This window comes from Pseudonaja textilis, chromosome 1 (genome assembly GCF_049901715.1).
Source record: "Pseudonaja textilis isolate UNSWEBS1 chromosome 1, rPseTex1.2, whole genome shotgun sequence".
NCBI classification, from domain to species: Eukaryota; Metazoa; Chordata; class Lepidosauria; order Squamata; family Elapidae; genus Pseudonaja; species Pseudonaja textilis.
In genome coordinates, this window is record NC_141990.1 from 276,455,692 (window position 1) to 276,466,288 (window position 10,597).

Below are 10,597 nucleotides of genomic sequence, written 5' to 3' on the forward strand. Positions count from 1 at the left end.
CATGCAAAATCCCACTCAACAATATGCAGGAAGACATTTAAACGTATTTAATGCATTGGGTTATTAATTTAAAGCAATATTAATGTTCTTGTTGTACTTAAAATAATTAAAAATATACTTCCAGATTAATTTCTTTTGCTTCTTGCTACTCAAGAGTAATACAAAAATTGCTGCAAGTTTCAGCTCAAGCCATGTCAACATGTCAGCTCATGTATAAATAAGAAATTCTTGGTAGCATTACTTGAGGGAACTGTCATAATAAAAAAAAAATTCCTAGGAACACTGACATGCAAACATCAAGAACTTGTTCTGGGGTGTATTTGAAAGCCCTTTGGACATGTTTTGGTTTTTCACTAGTAGGGTTAGCTTGCTGAAAACATGGCAGCATCAGCAGACTTCTGATGTTCTTTCCAAGGTCTTATACTCCCAGAATACTCAGCCATCATGACCAAAGGCTTGAGGATTTTTTAAAATGTGCCCAGACTTTTTAAATTTGAAGAAATAATGCAGTGATGTTTACAGAGTAATAGCCCTTATTTGAAGTACATCTATGGTAAATTACTGAGAGAATTTTTTTTATCAAAGTGATTATTTTGCATTCTGTTATTTTGTATTCTGATTTTAAAGAATGACTATGCATATTTCTAAATGGATTTGAGATGATTGTCCGGGAAGGAGCTAGAATTCTAAGAAGGCAAATCCATAGTAATTACCATCAAATGAACCAGCCATTAAGATTGTCAACAGTTCATGAAAGAACACTGTACAGTTGTTCAGAACAACAAGTTTGACAATAACTGTGTGATTGAGGATGAAGAAACAGTAAACCTAAGACTCTCTTTCACAGTACTCCCAAGTTTTCTAAATATTCTTAGATTGTTCTCAGCTCTAAAATCTCTCCATTCTTTTCAAAGTAGTGTTTCATTACACTAACATTTGACACTAAACTGAAAGCATGCAAACATCTATCTATAAAATTAAGTATAGACAAAGTATTTCGTTTCAGTGAATATAATTGGTTTTCAGAACTAGCTCCCAATGCCACCCTCTATTTCCTGGGAACACAGATGATATTCCTATGCCAGCTCTTTGCAAAGACACCTTCCATCCATATTTTCTAGATTTTATTGAAAAGGATTGTTTTCTCACCAGAACCATCTAAAGTCTTTCACAAAGGATGGTTCTTAGAACTTCATTCCAATCTAAAACAACCCCATCTTTGATTGTTTGCAATGGCTGGCATGCCTTTTCCTCCCCAGAAGCTAAATAGGAAGGCATTTTGTCCTGGGTCGTTGGGCCATCAATTAAATAATAATAATTTTACCCTCTGTTCATGGTACTAAAATGCTTCCCTTTCCCTTTTTAAAAAGTTTCAAATTGTAACCTAGGCACTTTGGTGATTTGTTCCTATGAGACTGAACTTGGTTGTTCTCTACTACAAAATGTCTATGAATCCACAAAGAAAGGTAGGATCGCAACCTGTTCTCTATTATTTTAATTATTGTATCATTAGACCAACAGTGATTACACAAGAATAAAAAGAAAGAAAAAAGAAGTATTCTATGCTATTCTCAAAGGACATAATTAGACAAGTTGTGTGTCTGCAATTGTGTCTGTGTGAAGGCATTCATGTATGCAGGTATCTGGGAAAACACTAGGAAGGCACTAGTAAACTGGTTTACACAGAAGCCAATCAAGAAGACTTGCCTTCCCTATACAGATAGAAAGGGCATGAAGTCAGTCAGGTCTTGGATGGCAAGAGATACAATCAATCAAGTAGTCTTACAATGACCACAGTCTAAACTGAACACTACCTTGGCCTTGTTGCCAACTCACTGCAATTAAGATTTGAATTTCTGAAGCTGACTTAAGAAACAGTCATGGAGGTCAAGAAGCTTAGAATTGCAATGTGGAATTTCTTTTAGGTTGCAGAGCAGAATTACCCTGATATCTGAGCAAAGTGCAATTTACAATATACATTTATAAATCCATTTTGTATGTTTGCACAATCTAATAAAGCAACATTTCAACAACAATACAAGTCAAAATTATGAATACATTTTCAGTATGATCCATTTTACTATCACAGTGAAAGTACTCATTTAGGGTAATATTTATCTCAAAATAGTTATCTTTGAATGTGCATTTTTTCTATTGATTTTCTTGTTTTTATTCCTCTTTCCCTTGATCTATTTGAAGATTTTGCTTTCATATTGTACCATTCACAAACAGAATTCTAAAACCACGTTCTCAGCATTTATGTGGCAGCAATCTTGTCTGCTGTTTTGTGTATTCACACAGGATAAACCTAGATTAAAAAAATAGGCAGTACTATAACCACCATAGCCTTTATCTCATGGAAAATAGTCTGTAGACCTGTTTGTTGTGGTTTTGGCATGTTGTGGTTAAAGCAGTTCAACTTAGAGTATTTATCCCTGATCTCAGCAAGTACTTATATTAAAATCTTATTTTATTTTAATGTGGAACCAAAGGGATTGAACTTCATGAGTGAGTCTGTCACGGAGAATGAACTCTGTCAGATGCTGCATATTGTCAGCCTGGAAACTTGCCAAGCTGCTGAACAACTGTTGTGATGTAACTCAGTTATATCTTGGAGAAAGAAAATCTATAAAGCTAAAGTGCTGCTTTTTTGGTTTTTGTTTAATGCAATCTGGATTCAGAACAACTACTTCAGCAGTTCAGATTGTTTGATAGCATTGCATCCTTTTTTAAAAAAACATTCATAGTGGCTTAGATATCCAAGGAACACTTTACTATAATTGGATGTATAACTCAATGAAGTAGGGATTCCCAATATTATAAGGCCCACAGGCAAAGTTAGTGTTATACTCTAAATATATAGTGAATGCCTAAATTTATAGCACTGTGAAAGCCTCCAAATATTGGGTGGCTTGACTTCTGTCAGAGGTATACAAAAACCTGATGCAATTTTCCAAAGTAGCAAACAGACAAACATAGTGGTGTGCCTTATTTGTTACAGTATTTTGTCTCTGGAATTGTATTCCACTGAGATTCAAGCTGCTGTCTTTAAATAGGTCTTGAAAATTGAATTTTTCTTCAGGCACTACATTAGGAAATATATGCCTCCATGTAAAATTTATTAATGTGTTTTGTGTATTAATCCCAGGATTATTGCTTTTTTAATTTGCATTGTATTGCTTTGTAATTATGAATTGGGCAGCATATAAATGTGATTTATAAACATCAATAAATAATATATGTTCAAATATCCAACAGACCTTTTTTTCCATAACAGTCTCACACGTATTAGTTCTGTACTACAGATTAATATGGATTACTGATTGCAAGTGGGGTCAAGTATATCTCTACTACAGTTTATAAAATGATACACAGCTAGGTGACTTTTGGACAGTCACTTTTTTTAGCCCTAGGAAGAAGGCAATGGCAAATCACTGTTGAAAATATTGCCAGGAAAACTGCAGGGATAGTCCAGGACATTGCCAGGAGTCACAGCTGACTCAAAGGCGCAATAAAATAAATTAGTTCCAATTATTCTAATTATAGTCTCTGAAAGAAAAAAAAAGTCAGAAAATAAACCAGAAATTACAAAGCCTACAGGATCTATTATGACTTGCTCAAGGTACTCGAGTAAACAAATCCTATTTATTTATTTTTATTTATTTGTATTCCACTTTATTATTTTTTACAAATAACAAAGGTGGTGAACATATCCAACACACATTGCTCCTTCTATTTTCCCCACAATAACAAACCTGTGACATGGCTTGGGCTGAGAGAGAGTGACTGGCCAAAAGTAACCCAGCTGGCTTTCATGGCTACGATGTAGCCCAGTTCCTTAACCACTAGAACAAACTGGTCCTCTATTTAACATGTTGGGAAATGCAGCTATTATTAACTTCCAGAAAAGTGTGTGAAGGAGTGTATTCATGTGGTATTTTACATTTGGATGATGGTAATTTTTCAATTAAAAATCCTCTCAGTTATGAATGAGAAAGAAGAAGCATTTAAAGTTATTTAAAGGAAATATGGGAGATTTACCGAATATTGTAGCATTTAATCAGAGAGCAAAGGAAAATGCAAATTTAGCCAGTGGTTGACAGAAATAAGACAGCAGCATAAGCTTCTTAGCAGTTCCAGATAATAAGTAATGTTTCGAAAAAGGAGGATACTGCTGCTTCAGGACTTGAAGGTTATGTGCATTTTGTCAGCTATGTCACTTGGAATTCAGATTATCTTTATCCCAATGTGCTGGTGATAATATTTTAACACTGCCTTCAAAGACAGGGTTATCTTGCTGTCTTGCAGGGAAAACAGCCAAATGTATTTCACATGAGATCTCTCAATTGTAGCAGTGTTATCATCCAAGTGAACCAAAGGTGGAATACTGTACACAGATTGTTTTCACTGCAAAGGTCTTAGGAGAGTAGAGTTCAGATAAGCCTCATATTTATTTATTTATATTAAATAGAATAATGTAGCCACCCAACTGCCACACAGTGATGTTTAAATATTATATACTTTGGACTATTTAGTGCACCTTTTTATGATAACCTATATGGAGAAACAGAATGCAAGTGTCCTTTTTTGCTGGTATGAAAAAAAATAGGACAAGGTTATTATATATATGTAAATAACGTAGCTGGGTTGACAATATATAAACTACAAATGTATATGTTTGTAGCTTTAAGGAAAAGTACTGTAATGTATTATGCTGTGTTCTGATTGGTTAATTATAGTACAAGTTGCCATAAGAGGGAGCTATAGATCATGGTTTAATTCTCTTTCTCTTTTTCACTGATGATCTCTCTTGATACTGATACTGACTGACTACAGACCGATACTGACTAACCCTGTTTATTTTGATATTCTGTTGATATTGAAGGTTATTTGTTATATTATGGTTTGATATTTGTCTGCTGTAAAAGACATGGAACCAGTAAGAAGACTTTATAACTAGATGTAAGAAGACTTCATAACTGGATATTTCTGGACTGATAAAAATGTGTATGACATGGACTGTTTATTGGACTGTGCTATTTCTTCAAGTGAACATTAATACAACTTGTTCAACTCTGTGTGGCTGTATATTTCTTCATAACTGTTCTCATAAATCATATTCCATGTGCATATCCTTTTTATACAAGGGTTACTCTGCACATATCCTAACAAAGGTGTCACAAGAACTTCATCTTATGCATATTTATGCAAACATTAATTCAACTCAAGTCTGGGGAATTCCCTCCAGTTCCCTGGGAATGGAGTCTTAGATTACACACACACACACACACACACACACACACCCCTAGCACCAATGCCTCAATAATGACCAACCATTATGAGAACCCTTATGACAGGCTCTATGAAGAATTAAATGTTCTACTATCAGCAGTGAGCAGCACTGACAAGCTGACCTTACTTGGTGACTTTAATGCAAGAGCGGGTGCAATTCTGCAACCTGGCAGAGAGTCAATGGGGAACATGGAGTGGGCAATTAAAATAGCAATGGCATACTCTTATTGAAGACTTGTGCAGAACATGATTTCCCCATCACTAATATAACAGTGCCTACGTCTAAATTTTGGAGCACCCCCAACCCTAAGAATTGGCATCTTATTTACTACAAGTAATCATCAACTTACAATCACAAATAGGATGGCATCTTCCACTGCCAAGCAAGGCAGTCGTTAGATGAGTCTCACCCTATTGTATGACCTTTTGGGAAATGATTGTTAAGCCAAGCACTGCAGTTAAGTGAAGCATACAATCATTCAGAGGATTTGTCTTCCCCATTGACTTTGCTTACCAGAAAATGGCTGGGAAGGTCACAAATGGTGCTCATGTGACCCTGGGATGCTGCAATTATTATAAATCTATGCTGGTTGCCCAGGGCCCGAATCCTGATCATACAAGGATCGGTCATGCTATGTGAATGGTTGTAAGTTGACTATCTGCACATCATTGCTAGGAGAAAAGAGAGGCTATATATCAGAGTGAGCAAGGCCATGTGTGGTGCTGACTGTTGGATGGCTCATCATTTCAAAAATGAAGCTCCACCTCAGACCCAAGAAGTGACCACAAGGAAGCAAGGGCATGAAAAGAATTAACACGGGCCAGGCTGAAGAACGCCAGAATGGCTTAAGCACTGGCTGAAGATTTAGAAACTAAGTTTGCTGACCTACATCTTGCTGGCAATGCTAAGGATAAGTGGGAAGGCTTCAGGGATGTTGTCCATTCATCTGTACTGAAGATGTTAGGGGCCTCTGCTTAGAAGCAGCATGACTTGTTTTGATGAGAATGATTAGGAGATATGGGCATTACTTCTTGAAAAGCATCGCAAATTTTGTTTACCACACAAAAGTCTTTGATATGGTCAACTGACAAAGCCTGTGGAGGATCATGTTAAGTTTGGGTTCCCCAGTAAATTCATTCCAATCATACACAAACTAACAGCATTGGGGGCACATGCTGCATGGTGGGGAAATCTTCTAAGGCATTTCCAGTTGCTAATAATGTCAAACAGGGCTATGTGTTGGCATGATTTTACTCTCATGATGAATGATGTCTTTCAGGACAGTGATGCTGGAACAGGCTTCATATACAGAATGGATGGGAAACTTTTCAACCTCAGGAGACTATTACGAAAGTGAAGGAAACTGTTCAGAAAAACTTCCTCTTTTGTGATGACTGTGCCTTTAATAATGGCTCACAGTCAGAAATGCAATTTAGTATGGATTCTCTACAGCATGTGACACCTTTGAACTTATCATTAATATTCAAAATATAGAAGTCATGTATCAGACTGCTTCTCATATGCCTACAAAGGACTCAAAGTCACAGTCAAAATGCAGAAACTATGGGCAATGGACCAGTTCATTTATCTTGGTAGCACCCTGATGGATAGAGAAGTTGCTCTGTAGCAATATATATAGTCAAGTTCTACTTTCCACAGACTGCACCCCATTGTGTGGGAATATTGAGAAATTAGTTCAGGAACAAAATTGAGGGTACTCACTAGTCTTTATACTTGTGTTACTGGCTGTTGCTGTGATCACGTGATCCTCATTTTCAATGTACCATAACAGTTTCCCAGCCACTCTCACAATCCTTCATTTATCATTAGCAAATGGTTATCTGCCTGCTGGGAAGGGAAGGGAAGATTTCCAGTGCTCCTTGTCAGATTTACACAAGGAAACTCTATGGGGAAGTTTGCAGGAAATTGGAGTCTGCTCCTGTGCTTACTGCTTTTTTTTTTTTTGCCTGCCCTTGGTCATCCTATCTATTTAGGTAAGGAAATATTTCTGAAGTGATCACCCAATGGGACATGGATTGTCTTGTCCAGTTTAATAATGTCTTCAACTAACTTAGATGGGAATATAAAGTTACTGTGAAAATTCTCCCAGTGATTGTTAAGCAATAGCATAACCATACCATACATTGGCACTCTGACTGTTCATGTCTTGTAGTTACTAAAAGAAGTAGTTGATAGTAGGCAGCTAAGATTTCTGTCTCTGTTTTAGCAACATTGCTTCCACATTTTTGATATATTGTTAAATTGTTTTTCAGAAAATGACAAACAACACATATTTTATTCTCATGAAGGTTGACCACCAGTATCATGGAAAAGGCTTTCAGACTTTGGTTGAGATTTATGGATCATGATTTAGTTTGATTATTCCTGACTACTTTTGATGAAGATAATTTTACTATGTTCCCTTCTGTGATAGCATGTCCATATGATCATGTAAGATAAGGATCCATGAGGGTGAAGATTCATTCTCCAAGCTTGTGGGTTGGTTTCCAAATGTTTCATTACCTGGATAGATAGCATCTTCAACAGTATTTAGGGGATGCCAATGTTCTTCTCTTTATAAGGGCTTTGTTGGCCAGTAGGTCTTGTGATGAATCAGTGTGAATGTGTCAAGCGAGGGTCTTATAATGGGTCTGGTGATGGGTCAGATGTGTGTCATCAGTGGGAGCCTTGTGATGGGGAGGTTACATCAGGTGAGGGTAATTGGGAAGTGAAGTGCTGGATGGAGTAGGGCTTTCATGGGTTGGTTGAGGGTCAGTGCTGTCTCTGGTTAGCTGTGCAGTTGATTTGGATTCTGAGGGGTTCAGAGGCTGGTTGTAGGTCAATGTGTCTGTTGATGGAATTGCTTGTGGAGTGTCAGGCTTTGATGAACTCAGGAGCATGGTGGGTGGTCATGTGGCCAATGATTTTTGTGTTGCTCCAATCGAGCCAGTGCTGTTTGGTAGTGGTGTGAGTAGAGATTAAGGATTTGGGATGGGGGGTGTTGACAGCCAACCAGTGTTTGTAGATCCTGATTTTTAATTGATGTGATGTTTGTCCCACATAGAACAGGTTGCAATTGTTACAGTTGATTTTGTACATTAAATTGTTTCTTTCATCCTTCTGTATCTTGTTACAAGATTTTAAAATGTCCCTGTTGCTGCAGCTGGTGTCAAGCATCATATGCAGGCTGGAACACAGGCATAATCATCAGGAAGTAATACCCATTATATCAGAACATATTGAAATGGTATTTTCAGTGTAAAAATTGCTTGTACAAGTCAGCTCTAACTCTGAGAACTTGGGACATGTGCTATTGCTGCTATTATTGTTGCTGTTATTCATATTATTAGTTTTGCCTTTAACATGCCCATCTTCCTCTAGAGTCTTTAGAGAGATTTGTGCAACTTTGAAATAGTCCTTCTGGACAATTTCTATGTCAAGTGCATTTTGATAAACAGGTGGCCAGGAAAAAAAAAAAGATACAACCAGGCAAGAGCTTGATTAATCAATTGTCTCTATCTGTTTGGAGCAGACAGGGAATATAAACAAAGTTTTGGCTGAATGTAAGATGAAAGGATAATTTATCTTTACATAAGATTTCAAGCACTGCTAAATTTACAATTGCAATATACAAGCCATCTCCATTTTCTATCCAGTGACTGGACTTCATTGATTTAATAAAGGGAATTTTTCATATTAATGTAAAATTTGCATTAAAAATTAAAATTTCCTCCTCGGAAGACTGCACTGTTAAATGCCTACTCCTTTTTCAGAACTGGCATAAATTGGTTAAGTTCTGCTTTCCTAGACTTTGGACGGGAAGAACCCTAGCACCACCTTTCTGTTTTCCAAAATAAGGCAAAAGGCACATATTTTGATAGAAGAGTTAAAAACTCTTCATCCAAATAAAGTAGGAGCCTTAGGTAGCCTTGTTGTGTAATCTGTCAACATCTATTTTTAATGACGGATCTTTAATGACATTTAAATTACTGTCCCTCATAAGCTGGAAAATAAGGGTTATTGGTTCATTTAATAAACTTATTTTTAGAAAAATAAGGGAAGCAGAAATCTAACCAAATGTATAAAGCTGAAGTGTAAGAATGTCAATTTTAGTTCAAGAATTCAGGACATTGTTTTAATTTTCACAAGCTCCACACAAGATCTTCAAAAGCTGCCTTTTCCTAATGTGGCACTAAGAAGGATGGCCCATGTATTTCAGTTGTGCCTGAAGATGGGGATTTGCAAATGGCTCCAAACTAGGATATCACCTCCATGAGTTCTTCCCTGAATTGACGTAAAGGCATGCAAAGGATACAAAAGGACCAGTTCAATTTGTTTTACTACCAGTTCTGTGGGCGTGGCTTGGTGGGCATGGCAGGGGAAGGATACTGTAAAATCTCTAGTCAGAGGTGGTATTTACTGGTTCTTGGAACTACTCAAAAAATTTCCACTACTGGTTCTCCAGAACTGGTCAGAACCTGCTGAATACCACCTCTGAAAAGGATGTATTTGAAGGCTGTTGGGCTTCCCAGTGTTTCCACAATTGTACTGTTATTTATTGAAGGAATAAACATATTTTCATTACAATTAAAATATTAAGCTGGCCAAAGAGGAGGGAAAAGTGGGGGAAGTAAAAAAAAAAACAATTCAAGCTTCATTCTCCAGTCCCGCAGTTGCCAGGCCAGTTGCAACAACAGCTGATTGGCTTGCAGCCTGCTTCTTCTATCATCTCTAATCTCTTGATTGACATAGTATGGTGTGAAATGCTGTTCTGTGAGCAGCTGGCCTAAAGCCCAAGGAGAAAAAAGCTCTCAAGTTGTCTACACTGGAGAAAAGAAAAACAGTGGGGAGGTTACACCTGTTGTCTGCTATACCCATACAAATTCCTGCACATGACAGCTAGTCTAAGTAGAATTGAACTGATTTATTCTCATCATGCTCTACACTAGAATATTGTAGAACAGTATTTGCTAACTTGATGCTCTTAAAATATGCTGGACTCAAACTCCTACGTCCTCTGCTGGCAGGAGGAGACTGATGTGAGGTGGGTGGTTATGGAAAGAATGAATGAATAAATAAGTAAAAGATGAAATAAGCAGTTCAGTTCAATTCTAATTCAGTAAGGGAAGACTGGTACAGAAGTTCACACTGATATATTCCAGATTTGGCTGCTAGACGTATGACCAGCTCTGAACTGGGAAAGTTGCTAATTTACATCTCACCTGCAGGTCTGTTCTTCCAAATATTTCTCACCAAAGATAATTATAACATTGGTATTTGAACATAGATCTTTTTAACATTTAT